The sequence below is a fragment of the Macaca nemestrina genome, chromosome 4, assembly GCF_043159975.1.
Source record: "Macaca nemestrina isolate mMacNem1 chromosome 4, mMacNem.hap1, whole genome shotgun sequence".
In the NCBI taxonomy this organism is placed as follows: domain Eukaryota; kingdom Metazoa; phylum Chordata; class Mammalia; order Primates; family Cercopithecidae; genus Macaca; species Macaca nemestrina.
The window spans coordinates 121,170,754-121,192,563 of NC_092128.1; the positions used below are offsets into that span (position 1 = coordinate 121,170,754).

Genomic DNA, 21,810 nt, shown 5'->3' on the forward strand with positions numbered 1-21,810 from the left:
CTCCCCACCCCCTCGATGGGCTTTAAACTCGCCCGGCCCCGCCCGCCCTCCCCGCCTCTGCCGCCGCCGCCTCCGCCTCCGCCTCCTCCCCCGGCCACTTTTCCTGCTCCTCCTCCCGCCGCCACCGCCCGGACCGCTCGGCGGCCGCCAGCGCGGGAGGAGCCGGGGCCTGGGCGCAGGGCGTGGCGCGGGGGCGCGGGCCGGGCGGCCTGGGGGCCAGAAGCTCCCGGAGGCTTTTGCCCCGGGCTACTGAGCAGGGCCCCTCCTCCTCCTCCTCCTCCTCCTCCTCCTCCTCCTCCTGCTCCTCTCCTCGGGACTCGGGCGCGGGACCACGACCGCCGCGGCTCAGGCGGCTTCGCCGGTGAAAGACAAATTGGACCTGTCCCGAAAGACAATTTGTAAGCGAACTATTTGAAACGCACAAAATAGTAACTGCGCAGTCCAGATCCTTTATCCTGGGCGCAGCAGGACGGGACGGAAGAGCTGGGGCTGCCCCGGACTCTGTCGTGGGCTGAAGGGAACCGGCCTGAGAAAAGGAAACCTGGGTTTGCTCACTGCCAGCCAGGTCTGGGGCCTCACCTCTCTGAGCCTCAGTTTGCCCCATCTGCGTATAAGTATCCGAGTGCGGGTGGAGTGAGAGGCCCTTCATTTTTTCTTAATGCTGCCGAGCCTGGTGTCCTTATCTTTACGATGGGCTAGTAACGCCCGCCTGAGGGTTGGTGTCCTGGGGATTAAATGAGGTCATACTGGGAACATAAAGTGACTGCGAAAAATACTCCCCTCGCCCCCAATTGACGGAAGCCATTGTCATTAGTGTGATTCTTAATATCTCTACCGAGTCAAAACTATAATACACATAGCATAACGATAATTATGTCTTTTCCTGGGTCTTGGTGTTCGAAACGCAGCTACAACGATATCTTGCCTTCATAGAGCATGGAATTTGTTCAAAACCTTCATGAATCCTTGCATGTAACCCCCACTGTGGCCCTCTAGGTCGTCACTGTTAGAGTCCCACTGTATGGACTGGGAAACTGAATCTTGGAGAGGTTAAGTAACTTGCTGAAGGTCAAGTAGCTGGTAAGTGCAGAGCAAGGATTGGAAGCCATGTACAGTATTGTGCCAAAGCCCCTTGTAGGTCCCTTTTTATAGCTCCTGCTTCTAGCAGGAGTTACTCCATCTTAGACAGATGTTACTCATGGAAAGGTCATCCTTCCCTGTAACTGAAACAGACTTCCCTAAAATTTTTGCCTATTGGTCCAAGCTCAGAAACACATAAGATGAAAATCAAGAGAGGATGATGTCAAAGGATTTTAGATTCCTAGAAGAAAGGAGCACAGAGGACTCCTGTTGCAGACAAAGGACTCAAAAGAAAATTAAAGAAGAGGAAACTCGGTTTGAGCCAACTTCTCACAAACGCATCAGCTTTGAACCTTCTAGCTTTTGCTGAAGGTCCAATCAGCAATCCATGCCTTCAGATAGCCTGATAGGCAAGGAGGTTTTAATAGAGGTTTCAAAAGTTCCTTGATACATGGACATAATGTTCTTTCAGAATCACTTATGGGTAAATTCCATACACCATGGCCCCTTTACCCCTAAATACACTGATGTGTCTTTCCTAAGAATAGAGATACTATTGTACATAACCACAATAGTCACCAAATTCGTAAATTTATATTGATAAAATACTTGTATCCAATCTGGGTCCATATTCCCGTTTAGCCAGTTGATCCAACGATGTCTTCCATAGTATTTCTTTCTCTTTGTTGTAAGATCTGCTATTGAGGTCTAGAGTCAGGTATTGCATTTAGTTGTCTCAAAATGTATGGGTTTTCAGACATTGCTATTCACAGAGAAGTGATCAAGATAAATGTCCTCAAGTGTTTTCCTGCTGGCATAGGTCTCTAGAATTCCTAGGACAGGCCCTCATTCCCTACATTTCCTGGCTCTCTGTAGACATCAGTGGGCAGAACCCATTCGGGGCCACTTTCTGATGCAAGTTCATGAACTTGTCACTCTTGTGGCTGCAGAAGCTGCAGCTGTCCTCTGTGCAGTGATCCTGGATGAGCCAATCCTGTATACAGATTGTATCTTATAGCTTTCCCTTCCCCCAAACTCCAAATGCCCCTGCCCACACACTATGCTCCCTCTCAACAGAGTGGCAGCCACAGTGGAATCTAGCCATGCAGCCTATATGTTATCCTGGAGAGCCCAGCCTACTGGGCAAGGCAGGGAGGCTTATAGTTCAAGCACTTCCCCAAGGGGAAACATATAAGCTAGAATTAGGTGTCAGGACACAGGATTCCGTGATAGTGAGAAATTCAATTATCTAAACATGAGCTAGAAGGCTCCTTCAGCTGAAAGGAGAGAATCTGATAGACTCTAATTTTTAATTAGCAATGAATTGATTAACATCTGTCTTCCCCTGTTGACTGTAAGCATGGTGACTGTGGCAACTGTGTGCCCCTTCACTAGTGTCCTTCCAGCAGGGGGAGTGCCTGGGACAGAGAGGGCACTAAGTGAATTGTCATTACTGGGGAATAGTGTCCTGTGAATTAATTTCTCAGGAGCCTCTGAGACCTGGGCACTGCCTCAAACATTGCCAGTAACCTTGGCAAAGGGAAAGTAGGGTGAATGGCACCCTGACAGCTAACTGCTTTGAGCAGCAATGGCCCTCGCCTCTGCTCTCATGAGCCACTGCTAGTCTCACAGCCCAGCCACCATCCCATGTGGCCCATGCAGACATGCGAGCACGTGTCTGGAAGCAGCCGCCTGCCCACCCCTGCAATGGGCAGGGGGTAGCGTATAGTAATAATATAATCATAGCGCCTGCCCCAGAATACCTGAGGAGCCTGCTTGTGCTACAGATCCCTGGGCCCACCCAAGCCCTGGAGAGTTCACACCTCCAGGGTTGATCTGCATTTCTTTCTTTTTTTTTTTTTTTGAGGTGGAATCTCGCTCTGTCGCCCAGCCTGGAGTGCAGTGGCTCGATGTCAGCTCACTGCAAGCTCCGCCTCCCAGGTTCACGTCATTCTCCTGCCTCAGCCTCCTGAGTAGCTGGGACTACAGGTGCCCGCCACCACGCCCAGCTAATTGTTTTGTATTGTTAGTAGAGACTGGGTTTCACCATGTTAGCCAGGATGGTCTCGATCTCCTGACCTCATGATCCACCTGCCTCTGCCTCCCAAAGTCCTGGGATTACAGGCGTGAGCCGCTGTGCTAGGCCCATTTTTAATAGACTCCTGCACGATCTACATGCACACCAGTGTTCCAAACCTAAACGAGAGGGACAGGCCACCCTGGAGTCGAGGTGGGGATCCTGACGGCATTCAAGGAAGGCTTCCCAGTGGTTGCCCCCATGGAACCCTGGAACATCGAAGATGGTAAGTTAGGCAAAGAGAACTAAAGAAAAGGCCTTTGGGATTGAGGGACAGGCGTGTTTCTCAGACCAAACCCGTGGTCTGACTCCCTCAGGGCGCAGTACCAAGTAGTTGCATTTAGTCACAGAATGTTGCTGCTGGGTCTAGGGTTAGAGTTTTGACAAGACACCAAGCTGGAGGGGTAAGAAGGGACTTATTTGTCAGATTTATATTTAACCGTTTATACGTATTTGTCAAGCATAGGCTTATTCATATATAGTGATGAGAGCTCCAGATCTGTCTGTTATGGGGCCTACCAGCACAGTGCCCCCCAGCTAGCTCTGCTCTGTCTAGAGGTTCCCCACAACCCTGGTTTTCCTTGATTCCTAAGTACCAATTAAATTGGTCAAGGATGACACTTGGCCCAAAGATTCCCATTCTGTAGGTAGGTTGGCCAGTGGGCGGAAGGATGACCCAACCAATCAGAAGCCTGCACCTGGGATTCTGAACCTGAGGTACTGGTGGGATCTGCACAATGGAGACCAGGTGAGGAACAGCTAGTTGGGATCAGCATAAGGATGGTGTGAAGTACAAAGACCCAAATAGATGCCCTCGTGCCTCCTGTCTGTCTGGACCCAGGCTGGTACAGCTATTGTTTTGAACGTCCATAAAATTCCATTTTCTGTTGTTTTGTTTTGTTTTGTTTTGTTTTTGGTGGGGGGGTTGAGGGCTGTAGGGACAGAGTCTGGCACTGTCGCCTAGGCTAGAGTGCAGTGGCGCAATCTCTGCTCACTGCAACCTCCACCTCCCAGGTTCAAGCAATTCTCATGTCTCAGCCTCCCTAGTAGCTGGGATTACAGGCATGCGCCACTATGCCCAGCTAATTTTTTATATTTGTAGTACAGACAGGGTTTCACCATGTTGGCCAGGCTGGTCTTGAACTCCTAACCTCAGGTAATCCACCTGCCTCAGCCTCCCAGAGTGCTGGGATTACAAGTGTGAGTCGCCGCACCTGGCCCCATTTTCCTTATATTGTCTTAATATCAACTCTTCTTTTCTGAAGTTGCTTGGATCAAAATGTCTTTATAACCAGAGCAGAGGCTCACAGAAGGGTGTTTGTTCAGGCTGGTTACTTAGGTATAATTTGCTGACCAGAAAATTTATCCTTTTTTAATGTGCATTTTGTGGAGTTTGGAAAGGTATATAGTTGTGGAACCAGTAAAGACATTAATACAAAGAGTTTTGACCCCAAAAAGTTTTCTCATGCTCCTTGTCAGTCCCCCTCCCTACTCCAGGCAACTGATCCTCTCCCATTTCTTAGGTTTTGCTTTTCTTTTATCTTTTTTTTTTTTTTTTTTTTTTTTTTTTTGTAGAGGTGGGGATCTCCCTGTGTTACCCAGGCTATTCTTGAACTCTCGGCCTCAAAGCAATCCTCCCTGCTCAGCCTCCCAAAGTACTGGGATTCCAGGTGTGAGTCACCACGCCCAGCCGTGTTGCTCTCAAGATTGTCATCTGAATGGAATCACACAGTAGGTAACTTGGCGTAATGCCCTTGTGAATCATCCATGTTTAGTGACTAGATAGCATGATACTTTAATTGGGGTAGGTGTACATCCACTTGTTCAGCCATTCTCTGGCTGGCGAAAATTTAGACTAAAACTGCAGATGCAGTTTTGGGCAATTATGAATAAAACTGCTATGAGTATTTGGGTAAAAGTTTTTCTGGAAATGTAAGTTTTCATTTCTCTTGGGTAAATAAAGAGAGACTGCTGGGTCATATCTCGGTATATGTTTACCAGGAACTGCCAAACTATTTTCAAAGTGAGTATAGTATTTGTGTCTGCACCAAAAATGTATAAGTGTTCCAATTGCTCTACATCTTGCCCCACACTTGCTGTTGTTGGTCTTTTTCATTTCTGCCCCATATTGTGGGGCAGCTTCTAATATTGTGTGGTATCTCGTTCTGATTTTAATTTGCATTCCCTTCATGGCTAATAATGTTGAGCACTTCTTCATGTGCTTATTTGCTGTGCATATACAGTGTTTTGTAAAGTGTCTATTCAAATAATGTGCCCATCTTTTTTTTTTTCTTATCATTGAGTTCTGAGAGTTATGTATATGTTCTGAATATCAATCCTTTAGTAGAGATATGTTTTGCAAGTATTTTCTCCCATTCTTTTCATTTTTTATATGGTGCCTTTCAAACAGCAGAAGTTTTTTGTTTTGTGAGTTAAATTATCAATTTGTCCTTTCCTGGATTGTTTTTTGTGTCCTGTCTAAGAAATTCTTGCCTAGACCAACTGCAGTGACTTTCTTTTATGTTTTCTTCCAGAAGTTGTATAGTTTTGGCTCTTAGAGATATAGTTCAATTGTAATTCATTTTTGTAGACCATGTGAAACAAGGGTGAAGGTTCTTTTTTGTGGCATATGGATGTCTGCTTGTCCCACTGGGTGATTTGAAGTCATTAGGTGATCCCAGTTTTGTTTTAGAAGCTCCATCCAGCTACAGTGGAGCCAACAGACCATTTAGGAGACTGGTAGGTGAGGATGATGTTGGGCTGTGACAGAGGGGATGGACAATAATGAACAGATTGGGGTGAGTATAGGACATATATACTACAGCAAGTCTCTGCCCTTCTGGTGACCCTGGGCTTAGATGAGACTGTGGCAGTGAGCATAGTGCCTGGCACAGAGGGAGGGAGGCACAGCGCAGGGAGAGCACATGGCCATGTTGCTGCTGGAAGATCCCATCATGTAGCAAGCTCAGCGCCCTCCCCCGGGGAACTCTTTCTGAGACGTCTCCATCTTGGTTGAAACAACACTGCACCCATTAGGATGCTTTGGGCTGCAGGGAACAAAGCAGAGCTTACCAGCCTTGTCCAGGACTTCTGTCCACATCATTCTCAGGGCCGTGGCTTTTCCTAATGTTTGCCCCGGTAGTGTCAAGATCACAATGCAGATGCAGTTCCAGGCATCAGTTCCCCTGATAACTGTGTCCAGGGGCACAAAGGGGACATTCTCCTCCCTTGCCTCATGCCAGAATCCACTAGGAGATTTCTTGTCACATTTCGGGATCTAGAACATGGTCTCAGGCCAGTGCCCCAGCAGGAAGGAAGGTGAAAATGTGAGCATCACGCATCTTTAACTTCCATATTGTGGGGGCAGCTTCTACCAGCAAGAAAGAAGGATCCGGGATGGGGGTGGCTGGTAAATGGACCATCAAAAGGACATGGCCAATAGCAGATGGCCTTTTTGGCAATGAAGAGCTGACAGCCTCTCTAGTTTAGAAGGAGCTTCCTAAATAAATGCAACGTGGGAATTAGGATCCTAGGAATGACGTGCAATTCTAAATCCCTAGGCATCCAAACCTAGTTATATCTCTAAAACATGAGCTCCTTTCCAGCCACTTTAAAAAAAAAAAAAAAAAAAAAAAAAAAAGTTATTTCAGCATCTTAACCCCATTAGAAGTTAATTAACCATGAGTGTAGCACAAACTTTACTTAATAAAATATATCTCCATCCCAATACACTTCATGATTTTAATAACCAAAGTTCCAGAGCTAGTAGGAGAGTCCAAAATAAGAACAAAAATTTTTAATTGGTAAAAATTATTTAGAGCTACTGGGGATTTAGTATTAGCATAACCTGCACGGTGTGCGAGGGCAAGTGAATGTATGTTTTTGAGACAGCACCTTACAGTTAATGTGTAAGATGTTAAAGCCAGAAGCTGCTTCAGTTAGTCAGCATACATTCTTTAAGAGGATTAATCTGCCTGCATGAGGTACGAGACTACACAGAAAATAGAACAGCTAATCCTGGAGATGAACCTGATAAAGAGATCCCACAATTGGTACTTACAGCAGTGAGGAACCCTATCCAGGTGGAGGGCGATCACGCGAGTGTTTGCATTCACTTTGGGCTTGTACTTGTGTTAGCCAAGTCTGGATGTTCATTTGCACAGGGGAGAACTATATTTTACAATAAATTGCAGAGAGTCCTTCTCATTCATTTATATGTAAATATAGCCCAGGGTCATTTTTTAGGACTCATCAGATTTAAAGATCGAGTGACTGTATGTGACAGATTTTTCCAGGAGAAACTCAGTATTTTTTCTTCTCCTTCCCTTAGTTATTATCTTCTCCTCTTTCTTCTCCTCCCTCTTCATTCTCAAAACAAGCACCATCTCTAAGTGCCTACTTCAGCATAAACAGGTGATATATGTTTATGTGTACCTTACATTAGATACTGTACCAGGCACTTTATATACATATTTCAGTTAATCCTCATAATAAATTTGAGGCAAATATTGTTTTCTCAGTTTTATAGTCGAGGAAGCAGACTCAGGGAAGCTACATGGCTTCTCAAGGTCACTTAACAAATCAAAGGCAGGGCTGGCATTTGAAGCCCCCTTTGTCTGACTCCCAGTCCCTTCTACCTTCTTCCCACTATTCCTGGCTGTCTCTGCTGTCATTTCTTGTCATTTGATTATTTTTCATGTAACCAGTTATTTAAATGTATGACCTAATGGGATGTCTTTTGTGCAAAAGTCTGCAATTAGATTTCAGTATCATAAAGTTCTTCCTCTTTAGGAAAGGTGTTCTTGTTTATTTTGGATCCCAAAATGTGATCTCATTTCTATTTAAGCGTGTGTCCCTGAATCCAAGGTGGAGGAAGGGGAGGGTCATGGGAGGAAGATATTAAAGTCTTTTATTTATTCAAGTTAGGGATTTTAACCTCACACCTACCCACCCCTCCTTACCCTCCTACTGTTAGGGAGTTTGACTGACTTGGCTCTGATGCTAGCTTGGGAATTCTGACCTCCTGGAGACCAGAGACACAGGATGGGTATGGCACCATGACAGATGGCTGCAGAAATGGGTGGTATGAAGAGCCAACCCTAGAGTGGGTGGAGCTGGGTCAGTGACGATGCAGTCAGGCAAAATATCCAAAAAGTGCAAAAGAGGTAGATGTCCTACAGGTGAGTGACCCTCATGGTGATGAGACACCTGGTGGACAGAAGGAGCTAGCAAGGTCTGCTCATAGATGGAAGTCCAATGGCAGATACTCAGTCCCTGGGAAAGAACAAGATAGGGCTTCCATCCAGCAGGAAGTGAGTTAGGAGATCAAGACTATTGACAGTAAAAGGTGGCACCCCACTGCTAGAACTAGGAAACAAGTCTGTAGAGGACCTGAGTCCCCAATCACCCCTGTGACACTCCTTCAGTATTCCTTCAGGAGAGGAATGCCAGTGTCTACAGGGAGTCTTTGAAGGAGGAGAGGAGGAATAAGGGGGAAGGAAGTAATGCAACTCAGAAAGCCTGTACTAGGCCAGGTGTGGTGGCTCACGCCTGTAATCCCAGCATTTGAGGAGGCTGAGGTGGGTGGATCATTTGAGATCAGGAGTTCAAGATCAGCCAGGCCAACATGGCGAAATCCTGTCTCTGCTAAAAATACAAAAATTAGCTGGGCACGGTGGCAGGCGCCTGTAATCCCAGCTACGCGGGAGGCTGAGACACAAGAATTGCTTGAACCCAGGAGGCAGAGGCTGCAGTGAGCCGAGATAGCACCACTGCACTCCAGCCTGGGCAACAGAGTGAGAGTCCATCTCGAAAAGAAAAGAGAAGGGGAGGGGAGGGGAGGGGAGGGCAGGGGAGGGGAGGGCAGGGGAGGGGAGGGGAGGGGAGCCTGTCCTAAAGACCATCAGTGATAACTCATTCAGTTAACAGACACCGATTAAATGCCGACTACCTGCAGCGTTGCAGGTGGGTGCAGAGCAGTCCAGAGGCAGTCAAGATGTTGGCATTGACGACCTTACAAACGTTTCTGCAACAGGACACTGAGAGGCTGAGACAGACTCTTTGGGGGGCTATACGATGATGAAGGCAGATGTATTCCAGAAAGAGTCTTCCCAGGGAGGGATGCGCAGACTTTCCAAACTGCCCAGGGGCCCTAAGTGTCTGAGTCATCAAGAGTCCAGGGTCCCAGCTGGGGCTCTGAGAGACTGGTCGGTGAGGACAGCAGTTAGCAGCTGCTCTGTCTCTCAGAGCCTCCATGTCTGCATGTCTCAAAAACTCCATGAGGACTCTTTGTATAGAGGCCATCACCCGTGGAGGAAGTTCGTCACAATGCCCTAGTAGAGCATTCGGTTGGGGGTTCCACATTCATTCAGTTCTAGTTAAGAACATATGTTTTGGAACCAGGAATTTGACCTGGGTTCAAATTCTAACTTTGCTTCTTGTTAGTTGTGGCACTGTGGATAAATTACACAGACTCTGTAACTCAACTTCCTCAGCTATAGTCAGGATGATAATTCTTACCTAATAGTGTTGTTTTAGTGGATTTTTATATCTTACTTTTGTCCGTAATGAGTTAAAATTTAATGCAACATAATAAACCACCCCAAATAGAGTGGCATAAAACAAACACCATTTTATTTTGTTTGCACAACTGTGAGTCAGTGAGTCAGGCATGGCACAGTGAGAACAGCCAGCTTGCCTCATCTCTACCATGCCTGGCAATCAGAGTCATCTGTCCCCGTGTCCCAGAGATATAGTGGTTGGCTTAGGAATGGGCCTGGGAATCAACTCAGGCCAAAGAAGAGTGAGGAGGAGGAAGTTTACTGGGGGTGTCTAGAAAAGGAGTTTCCTTTCCTTTCTTACGTGGGACACGAGCTATGAATGAGAAAGCGTGGAACCTCAGGTGCACTGGCCGCCTCCCTGGCTCTAAGGAGAGTCCACTGAGGAGGAAGCTGACCCTGTGAGCTTCAACATAGGGGAACAGAGGACACATGGGCATCTGAGGTCATCACAGACCATCCCACCCTGGACTTCACATTCTGAGAGTCAATAAACATCCTTCCTGTTTTTTGTTTTTTGTTTTTTTGAGACAGGGTCTTGCTGTGTTGCCCAGGCTGTTCTTGAACTCCTAGTATCAAGCAATCTTCCCACCTCAGCCCCCTGAGTAACTGAGACTACAGATACATGCCCTGACACCTGTCTCATGGACTATTGCTTTTACTTGCGGCTTAAAGCATCATGACTAATATAATTGTTCACTATGATACCATGTGGTAACCACCCTATAAAGAGGAGCAGTGTCATGGAGTCGCCTTTCTGCACAGAAGCCTCCGTTCCTTTTGCTATCACAGCACCAGGTATACCAATGTTCATGAATAAGGCAGGGCTGCTTGGTTATTTAACCTAGGGGAAGTGTCCCCGGCCAGGGAAGGCACATCAGGAAGCCACAAACTCTGAGTGGGGGCTGGAAAAGGGTGCAAATCCTCCACTGAGACTGTGGACCATTCACCCTACCCTATAGTTCCCACCAGAGACTCTGGCCTGAAACAGCATGGGTGTTTTGGAAGGTGCACTTACCATTCAGCTCTGCTCTATTTGTGTTGTTTTAGAAAAAAACCTCTACATCTACACAGTAACACTTTGCTTTCCAAAGCATTTTAGGGAACAGGGTTATCCTAATTCATTCCTAGCATCTTAATGAATTGTTTAAGGTCTTAAGAAGAACTCTCCAACACTTGATGCCAAAATGACCCCACAGCCCCCAAAAGAGACACTACTCAGGGACTCCCCCGCAACCCCAGAGTCAGAGCTATCACTGAATGCTTAAGTTAGGGTCTTTTGGGAATATGTCATGAAGCACAGTCATTCTTCCAGAAGGGCTACTGAGAAATCCTATCACAGTAGAGAGGACAGATTTAGGAGTCAATACAGCCACACCCCTTACTTGCCATGGGTCATAGACTGGCTACCCAATGACTCCAAGCTTCAGTATTCTCGGGTATCTTGCAGGGACCATCTACTGTGGGCAAAATCAACTAGACCATGGGTCTGAAGTGCCTAGCAAGATAGCGGCTCATGGTAAGACTCAGTCAGTGGGGGTTATACTTCCTCCCTCACCTGGAGGAACTTAGTAGTATCTGGAGTAGGTTCAGTTCCTGCTCGACCACTGGTGAGACCCCCATTCTGCCTCCTTTCCTCATCTGTAAGATGGGGAAATAACAGCACATACTCCGTAGGGTGGCTTCTTAGGATTAAATTTGTATGTATGTAATGGAATGATCTGTGGTGCCACCAGCAATGAACTCTGGGGACCATCCCTCCAGGTGAGCCATAAATATATGCTTGGGATCCTCCTGACTCCCAGGCCTATGGTTCTTCAGGCTCATCCTGCCAGGAGAATGGCCTGATCGGGGATGGCCTTCAGTTACTTTCTTCTTTGGGAAAGAAGAGACTCAGAATGACAGCCCGGTCAGTCGGATGGCAGTGTCCAAGGAATGAACCACCTAGGTAGGTACTCTGTGCATGGGACAAGACGTCCTGTGCCTGTTCCCACCCTGATATGTTGACAGGACCTTTGAAGGGCTGGGCAGGGCTGCCTGCAAGGTGAGTTGTGAGCTGGGCACCCTAATCTCACCTGACAGGGACTCACCACACATACCCTCTGGGCCACCATTCAGCCCTCATGGCATCACCCAGCTAGAGCCAAATGGAGGAACTCGACTTTGGTGGATATACACCAAAGAAAGAGAAAGAGGAAGCAAGGCTGCCTGGCACTGAGCATCTCATTTTATAGCCATCTGTGAAAGAAGAGCTATCATTTAATTTAAATTTCCCTTATATTCACAACTTTACAGGAAGAGTTAAAAATACAATCCTAAACTGAAAGAACAAAACTGGAGGCATCACGCTACCTGACTTCAAACTATACTACAAGGCTACAGTATCCAAAACAGCATGGTAGTGGTACCAAAACAGACATGCAGACCAATGGAATAGAACAGAGCTCTCAGAAATAATACCACACATCTACAGTCATCTGATCTTTGACAAACCTGACAAAAACAAGAAATGGGGAAAAGATTCCCTATTTAATAAATGGTGCTAGGAAAATTGGCTAGCCATTAAGTAGAAAGCTGAAACTGGATCCTTTCCTTACTCCTTATACGAAAATTAATTCAAGATGGATTAGAGACTTAAATGTTAGACCTAAAACCATAAAAACCCTAGAATAAAACCTAGGTAATACCATTCAAGACATAGGCATGGGCAAGGACTTCATGTATAAAACACCAAAAGCAACAGCAACAAAAGCCAAAATACACAAATGGGATCTAATTAAAGAGCTTCTGCACAGCAAAAGAAACTACCATCATAGTGAACAGGCAACCTAAAGAATGGGAGAAAATTTTTGCAATCTACTCATCTGACAAAGGGCTAATATCCAGAACCTACAAAGAATTCAAACAAATTTACAAGAAAAAACAACCCCATCAAAAAGTGGGCAGAGGATATGAACAGACAGTTCTCAAAAGAAGACATTCATACAGCCAACAGACACATGAAAAAATGCTCATCATCACTCGCCATCAGAGAAATGCAAATCAAAACCACAATGAGATACCATCTCACGCCAGTTAGAATGGCAGTCATTAAAAAGTCAGGAAACAACAGGTGCTGAAGAGAATGTGGAGAAATAGGAACACTTTTACACTGTTGGTGGGACTGTAAACTAGTTCAACCATTGTGGGAAACAGTGTGGCAATTCCTCAAGGATATAGAACTAGAAATACCGTTTGACCCAGCCATCCCATTACTGGGTATATACCCGAAGGATTATAAATCATGCTGCTATAAAGACACGTGCACACGTATGTTTATTGCAGCACTATTCACAATAGCAGAGACTTGGAATCAACCCAAATGTCCATCAGTGACAGACAGACTGGATTAAGAAAATGTGGCACATATTCACCATGGAATACTATGCAGCCATAAAAAAGGATGAGTTCATGTCCTTTGTAGGGACATGGATGCAGCTGGAAACCATCATTCTCAGCAGACTGTCGCAAGAACAGAAAACCAAACACCGCATGTTCTCACTCATAGGTGGGAACTGAACAATGAGATCACTTGGACACAGGAAGGAGAACATCACACACCGGGGCCTATTGTGGGGAGGGGGGAAGGAGGAGGGATAGCATTAGGAGATATACCTAATGTAAATGACGAGTTAATGGGTACAGCACACCAACATGGCACATGTATACATATGTAACAAACCTGCATGTTGTGCACATGTACCCTGGAACTTAAAGTATAATAATAATAATAAATACATGAAATGTCAACTGTTTGGATGACCTTTTGCCACTTCCCAATAGATATGATGTACATGTTTCCATCTCAACAGCCAGAAATGAGTTTCGCATTCTGTTTTGATTTCAGCTGCCTCCAGGCACCCCTTTCTATGAATCGACACCCTCCAAGTGCATGTCTGTGGGGCACTTGGCCCCTTTCCAGTTTTTGGCTGCTATGAATAGCACCGCAAGAAACACCCTTGGACAAGCCACTTTTTTTTTTTCAAATCCTTTACATATCTCACTAGAACATTGCTGTTTCCTTTTTTTCTTTTATTAGAGTTGAGGAAGAAAGGACTTATTCCAGCTACCTGAACAGAAAGGGCTCATTAAGAGGAATTTTTCTGGGGGGACAGGCAGCAGCTGTTCTAGGGGGGTCGCTGCTGTTGGTGGGTGCAGAGGGGTCGCTGTTGCTGGTGGTTGCCGCCACTCCTTGTTCCCTTCCCTCCCCCTGCGTCCAGGTCTGCTGGCTGGCACCTGCCCCATGTGGTCTGCCTCTCATCACTGGCTTTCATGAGGATGCTGTGGCTCCTGCAGCACCAGCTGGCCAATTTCCTTACAGTGTTGATTTCCACTGCCAGCAAGCTCAGTCTGTCAGATTCCATAGTCCATATTCCTCAACTGGCTGTCTCCTTAGTCTAAGTCAGATTTCACACAAGGCCAGGACACAGGTAGGGCCTACAATGGGGCAGGAGGGCTGTGTCATGAAATGAACCAAATTTAGTTGACAGTCGACCCTTTAGCCACACAGGTTTGAACTGGGTAGGTCCACTTAGGCGTGGGTTTTCATCCTCCTCTGCCACTGCTGAGGCACTAAGAACAACCCCCCTTCTTCCTCAGCCTTAAGGTGAAGATGAAGCTGAAGACCTTTACGATGATCCGCTTCCACTTATTGAAGAGTAAATACATTTTCTCTTGTTTGTAAGTTTTATAGGAACATTTTCTTTTCTCTTTTAATTTTTTAAATTTTTTTTAATTTATTTTTTGAGATGGAGTCTCACTCTGTTGCCCAGGCTGGAGCGCAGTGGCGCGATCTCGGTTCACTGCAACCTCCGCCTCCTGGGTTCAAGCAATTCTCCTGTCTCAGCCTCCCGAGTAGCTGGGATGACAGGCATGCGACACCATGTCTGGCTAATATTTGTATTTTTAGCAGAGACGGGGTTTCACCATGTTGGCCAGGCTGGTCTCGAACTCCTGACCTCAGGTGATCCAGCCCGGCCTCCCAAAGTGCTGGGATTACAGGCATGAGCCACCTCACCCATCCTTTTTAATGTTATTCTTTTTCTCTCTAGCTTACTTTAGTGTTAGAATACAGTATATGACATATGTAATGAAATATGTGTGAATCAACTGCTTATGTGGTCAGTAAGTCTTCCAGCCAACAGCTATTCATAGTTAAGTTGGTGGGGAGTCAAAAGTTATATGTGAATTTTTGACTGCACAGGGGTCGGTGCTCCTAGCTTCAGTGTTGTTGAAGGGTCAACTGTAACTTGATCTCCAAATTGGATTTTACAAACCATGCCCAAAACTTGGTGACTGAAAACCACCACCATCTAATTTGTTCATAATTTTCTGGACCAGTGATTTAGACTGGGCCTAGCAGCATAGTGCTTCTGCAGGCTTTACCTGGGATCCTTCCTGCCCTGGGGTTGGGGCTGGGGCTGCCTACTGGGGGTGTGTAGGCCAGGGGTCCTGGGCTGGGACAGCCGTTGTGTTCCTCCGTAGGATTTCGTCTTGCACTTGCAGGGCGTTGTCTCAGGGAGATGGAGAGGACAAGTCCTGGTGGCTAGGGGCTCTCCGTGCTCCTGCTGCGTCATGTTTGCTAGGGTTATGTTGGCCAGTTTGGGAGAGTGATGCCTGTGGGTGCAGACATGTGACTTAGGGTGCTTTGGGAGCTGTTGCCTTAACACTTGACAACACACATACATGAAACTTCATACGAAACCTGGAAAATTTGAAAGAAGATACATACTGCTTTATACTAAACATACTACTTTAAACATACTACTTTAAACCAGGTCTTATTTCTGTATGTGGTCACTGTGAATGCATATCTTTTATTAAGCCTTATAATTATCTCATGAATAGCAAGATCATATTACATTTGTCTACTTTTGTTAAAAGTTTTAACATATTTAATATAAACATTTAAAATGTACCACAAATTTTGTAATCCTGATTTAGCTTTTTTTTTTTTTTTTTTTTTTTTTTTTCTATACCAAGTGCCTGTAAAAACAGAAGTGAAATGGGCCTCTACTGGCCTCCCAAACCTCTGGTCATAAGTCTGGTCATAGGGTCAGCCCATAGATGGGCTGCTCTGAGCTGAGGGGAGCCAACTCAGAGGTGGAGATTGGTACGCAGGACGGTCACTGGAGGGTGTTCTCGGGAACACCTGTGGGAGGGAAGGAACAAAGTAAGAGTTGAAGATGGTGTTGAATGGCAACACTGTCATAGAAGTCTCCGCTGACCCTGTGGACAGCTCTGTGCTGGGATCTTCTAAACTGGGACAAAGAGGTGGGGTTCCCATGACCACTGCTCCCCTGTCAGTCAGCCATTGGATGCGGCTGCCCCCCAGCAAGGGCACCTGAGTGCAGGCATGTCTTACAGAGGGACTCCGCTGGGCACGACTGGCCACCCACACTGGCAGCAGCTGGGAGATGAGCCCATTCGTTGAAGAAGGGAGTTTGGGCTGGGTGGCCTGGCATCTGCATGCCACCCCGGTCACATCTCCTTCCTTGCACCCTTGCCGTAGGGATGAGACCATGAAAAAGCCATGCAACCACAGGGAAGCACAGCTGCCCGAGCAGCAGGTCTGTGGGCACAGCAGCTTCCCCTGGAAGGAGCACGGCCCCGGCAGGCCTGCTGAGGCTTGTCCAGTCCAGTACTGCGAACGCTGGTGAGAACTAATCCGCAGATGTCTGGGTGCCCCACCTCTTTGACATATAAATTGGGGTTTTCTGTTGCAGGCATTTCTCTGCAAGCTTAACTGCTACACCCTGGATCGGCTGCAGTCTCATCAATGGGCAGCCTCCCCTAACAGCCTGAATTTAGGGGAGGCCGACCACATTCACAGGTCATAAACCACCCTCTTTCTGGTCTAAGATTTCCTGTCATGGATATCGCAGCAGTGACAAAAGCCTGAAGACTTACTCTCCAGCGGTAATCCCCACACGGCACCACCTACAAATGTGGTCTTCACTGACCCACCCGGAGTCTCTCCCATGCAGCGTCCTAGCCAACTCAGGCTCCCATAAGAACATATCACAGACTATGGGGCTTAAACAATAGACGCTTATTTTCTCATGCTTCTGGAAGCCAAAGTCCGAGATCAGGGTGTGGGCAAGGCTAGTTTCTCCTGAGCCTGTGCTTCTATGTTCTCACAGGGTCTGCCCACTGAGTGTCCGTGTCCCAATCTCCTCTTATAAGGTCACGAGTCAGGTTGGATTAGGTCCAACTCTTATGACCTCCTTTCACCTTAGTTACCACCTTATGGACCCTGTCTTCAAATACAGTCACATTGGGGTTTGGGCTTCAACTTACGGATTTTGGGGGATACAGTTCAGTCCACAGCATCCCCAGCTCACTGCTCCATGCATGTCTTCTTGCAGTGGTGGCTTCCAATCCTGGCCACAGCTCAGTTTTTGCTCTTTTTTAGCTGCTTTTCAAAATTTCCTAGGCTTGAAGAGTAATGGGATTATTTACTTCCCCTCCACCTAAACCAAAACCTGTGGTCTAGTGTGTGCTGCCTCCAGTGGTCATCCTTGATCAAAAGATCCTTGAAGCATCTTGCTAGGCGAGGCCTCAGATAGAGTTCTTCAGCCACATCAGAAGCCGACCTCTTCCCTCTGCAGAAACAGGACTTGCATTCTGTCCAGCTGCATCCTCTGTCCCCCCTCCTCTTCCTTCCTGTTCCTCTAGGTTCTGCCACTTCCCTGTCCCCAGGCCCCCTCGTTCCATCCCAGCATTTTTCCTGTCCAGGAACCAAGGCTGAGGAATTCTAGGCAGGGTGCCAGGGCTGGCCTGGAACCTCCAGGAGGGACACCTACAGGGCCAGACCAGACCACAAACTGAGGGAAGACTTACAAAGAGAACTTTCAGGAAGCAGGTGCCTGACAGGTCCCCACGATCTGGGTCCTGTCAGTGCTCCAGGGAATATCATGAATGCAGAGTGCTGAAGACAAATGGCCAGGGTGTGTGTGGAGGAGGGAGGGGGAGACCATGAGAATGAGTCCTCCTTGTCGAACCCTGTAACTCTTCCTGAGTCATGCCACCTTCTTTTCCACTGATGCACGGGTGACTGCAATTCAGCCTACTCCCTGAACTCCAGACTCACATTTGCAAACACCTTCCAGCCATTTTCCCCTGGGCCCGCCGCACACAATTCAAGCATGGCATGTCCCACATGGAGCTAGTCATCCTGGACTCCTTCTTTCTTCTTGCAGTCAGTGGTGCCACAACTACCACCTGCACACCTGAGCAGGAGGCAGAATAACCTGCCCCAGGCTACGCCGAGTAGAGCTGTTCCTCGAAGTGTTGTCCTCAGCCCAGCAGCATCCCCGCCTCTTGCAAACTTAGCAGAAATGTGAATTCCTGGGCCCTACCCAGACCTGCAAAATCAGATCCTCGGGGGACACTCCAGGGATCTGTGTCCTAACCAGTTCTGGCATGCTGACCTTTGAGAATAACTGGCGTAGAAAGACCAAAACCCAGAAGTCATCCCAGACATAGCTGGGCTGTTTAATGTCCATCTTCCCCATCTGACAGGGCTCTGGGGGCCCAGATTCAATCCCACTCTCCTTTTACACCAGCACTGACACCTGTCTGGCTTTAAGGAGGGGCTCAAATGCTTCAGACTGAACTGCTGTCATGATACTGGTTCAAAACGATTACCTTAGTGCCACAGATGTCCTGATGTGTGAAAAATCTGACCACTTCCTCAGGCCTGTGACTTTGTTGGGTTCTGTAGTTGCTTGTGAGCACAGGAGGCAACAGTTGACACACATCTGTGACTTTCCAGGAGAGCATCTCCCCGCAGCATTGCTACCTCCTCAGTGCTCCAGGTAGATTTCCTGGTCCAGATTCCATTGATTAAGACTGCGTTTGATATTTACATAAACTACATTTTCACTCCTAGACAAATAGCAGGTGTGCTGTGCAATTTGTCCCAGTCCCTGAGGAAATGGGTTTGTGTGGCAGCAGCTATGGATGACAGCAATGACCTTGGTCCCTTGTTCTGGACCTCGGGAGAGTCCCTGGCAGCCTTCCCCACACTGAGCTCTGTGGAAATAGCACAAGGCATGGTTGCACCCGGAAAATGGCTTAATAGAAATAGGTATGCCTTCACCGTAATAGGGTATATGTGATATCTCAAAACATTTTCATTTCAAAGTTGAAATAATTCATTTAATGAGCAAACGTATTGCACTCTGCTATGATTTATACAATGAGACCACCGTAGCTAATTAGGCCATTGGTAGTCACCAGAGCCAAGGTACAATTCAGAGGCCAGTGAATGACCGGTGAGATGGCCAAGATTTAAACAATCCCCCAATCTCTCTAATTCTTGCCTCAGAGCATCTATTTGGGAAATAGGGTGAAACTGACCTACTTTACAGTGAGGATATCAGACAACACAATGTCATGAGATCACGTGAATAAGCAGTGGAAACCCAAAGAATAGAAGAAAATGGGCATTTCCTAAGGTACCACAAGGAAGAGCCTACAATGAGAGAGAGAGAGAGAGAATTGGTTGATGAAGTTCATTTGCTTCCTGCAACTTCTGAGATTTAGTCTACACGTTTCTTCCTTTACCCAAGGTAAATTTGAGTGAGCCTCTGTTTTTTGAAACTAAAAGAAACTGTTCTTTAAAACTACAGGCCGCTGGACTGCGCCAGGATCTGGTATTTAAGCTTAATTATCACCAGTACTTTTGGAGTAGCAAGTATTTTATTGTCATTTGTAATAAAGGCAACACCAGGGTATGAAGGTGGTCATGGACCTAGGAGCCAGACTTCTCGGATCAAATCATTCTTATTTCCAGCTGGTCAATCTCCGGCAAATTATCTAACTTCTCTGAACCAGTGTTCCCCCAGCGCCTGGAACGAAGCAGTGCTCAGTAAACATTAGCTATTCAAAACTCTCACCCTTCCCTCTATCTTATAGTATTCCCAGAATTATTCACAGCACTCCTGAAATCCAGTCCATTTTAACTTAATACTTTTTCAGTTACCTGGATTCAATGAGACGGTGTAACAGAATAGCAGGTTAGTTGTTTACCGCATGCAGAGTCTGGTATGAAGAAAGGGATTTATTCTGAAACTAGCTTAGGGGAAGAGGCACAAGCATCCTGCCTTTCAATGTGCCACTTCACTTTTGGAGCAGAAAGCGGCCACTTTTAAAAGGCAGGGGAGGAAGTGAACAAGGGCAGAGCGTTCCGCATGCCAGCCCCAGTGCCACCAGTGACTGCTGGCGCATCTGTGGGCAGGCTGTTATCCCTCAAGGCAACCTCCTGTAGGGTGAGAGCTCCCCAGTGGGGATATTTTGTTTTGCAAATCAACTGTTAACCCTCAGGAGTTCCACCTTGAAGCCCATAGTTAGATGAACTTGCCCCTTGCAGAGAGTCTGTTGATGGAAGTGGGGGAGCAGGGGTAAAAGGCTATATATTTGCATTTCGGAAAGGTTAGGAAGTGGGGAACCAGAAACAACAAAGGAAGAAAAATATAATTAAACAATCTCTTAGAAAACCAGGGGTGCTCAGTCACAATAGAATGCATGAAAGGGCTTTATAAACTTAATCACTTCCTAGATCAGTTGGTTTCAAAGTGAGATTTTTCCAACCAGCAGGATCAAGATTACTTGGAAACTCCTTGGAAAAGCAATTTCTCAGTGCGAGCCCCAGACCCAGACTGCTGAATCAGAAACTCAAGCAGGCCATTTACCTGGGGCAATAGTTGTAAGTAGATTTTTGATCCCTACCCTAAACTGTGGAATTTTCCCTACCTCCCTCACCCCTCCAGAGGCAAGGGAATCATAGCCAGTGTCCTGAGAAGATAACCCAAATGAAAATCCAGTCCCAAAGGGCCAACTTCCAGCAAGTTTACCAGACCCAGGTTGCCTGTCCATGCATCATGTAACATGCAGTAATGGGGACTCCAAGGCCCGGACCCTGCCCACATTCCAGGAAACTCCCAGCCTTGGCCGGGCACCTAGATGGCATCAGGTCCTGAGGCCTACACCCTTAGGTGACCAGAGGCCACTTGTTCATCCTCCAGAATGAGAAAGGAAGCAGCAGCCTCCTGGAGCACAGGGTTCCCCTCCTGTCTTATGCTACAAAAAGAAATAGGCAGCCTTACATATCAACTGTAGCCTTGTAGTATTCACAAAGCCCGTGAAGTGAACTCAGCGTCCTGCACAGAGAAGCCACTGCTGTCTCTGAGCTCAGGAGCTGCAGGGAGCTTCTGCTCTGCTCCCTCCAGGTGTGGGAAGGCCCTGATCTGGCCACAGCCAAGGAATCTTCTCTTCCCCATGGTTAACACTACTTGTTCTCCACCCTCCCTAATCCACAGCAGTTTCAAACGAAAGTAACTCATACTTAAGAGTAAAACCAACAAAGAGTGCAGTTACTCTTATTAGCCAATTTGGGGAAACAGGGATGGGGTTGATTAAATCCTCATTTTATTCATGATTTTTATATCTGAAAGGCGTAACATTGGTAGATGTTTCTGTTCCTTTAAAAAAATCGGAGCAAAACAGACGATGATGATGATGATGATGATTATTATTATTATTTGAGTCACAGTTTCACTCTGTCGCCCAGGCTGGAGTGCAATGGACTCACTGCAATCTCCACTTCCCAAATTCAAGCCATTCTCCTGGCCTCAGTCTCCAGAGTAGCTGGGATGACAGGTACCCGCCACCATGCCTGCCTACATTTTTTGTATTTTTAGTAGAGACGGGGTTTCACCATGTTGGCCAGGCTGGTCTTGAACTCCTGACCTCATGTGATCCACCTGCCTCGGCCTCCCAAAGTTCTGGGATTACAGTTGTGAGCCACCACGCCTGGCCCCCAGACTTTCTTAATAGCAATTAAGAAATATTAATATTAACAGCAATATTAATCCTGAGGGTTTATAATTCTCATTTTAAAACTGCCTATTGTCTCAAACTGAAAATAAAGTGAAAAATTCTTGCATATACAATCATAATGATAAATGAGAAATGCCCAGTTTCTATTTTCTTGGTTATTACAAAACATATTAATATGGTGTTTAGTTTTTAAAAGTGCCTGTTTATGTACTA

The 21,810-nt window shown here is 46.6% G+C and overlaps 1 long non-coding RNA gene across 2 annotated transcripts; it reads left to right on the forward strand.

The window, feature by feature from the left end:
* The first annotated feature begins 77 nt into the window (after positions 1-77).
* On the forward strand, positions 78-14,348 carry LOC139362871 (uncharacterized). Of its 2 annotated transcripts, XR_011622382.1 has the most exons (4): positions 78-398; positions 2,948-3,905; positions 4,733-4,888; positions 12,010-14,348. It is a non-coding gene; the product is annotated as an uncharacterized lncRNA (long non-coding RNA). The 2 variants fall into 2 exon arrangements; XR_011622381.1 differs by lacking the exon at positions 12,010-14,348 and having other exon boundaries at positions 4,733-8,934.
* The last annotated feature ends 7,462 nt before the right edge of the window (positions 14,349-21,810 follow it).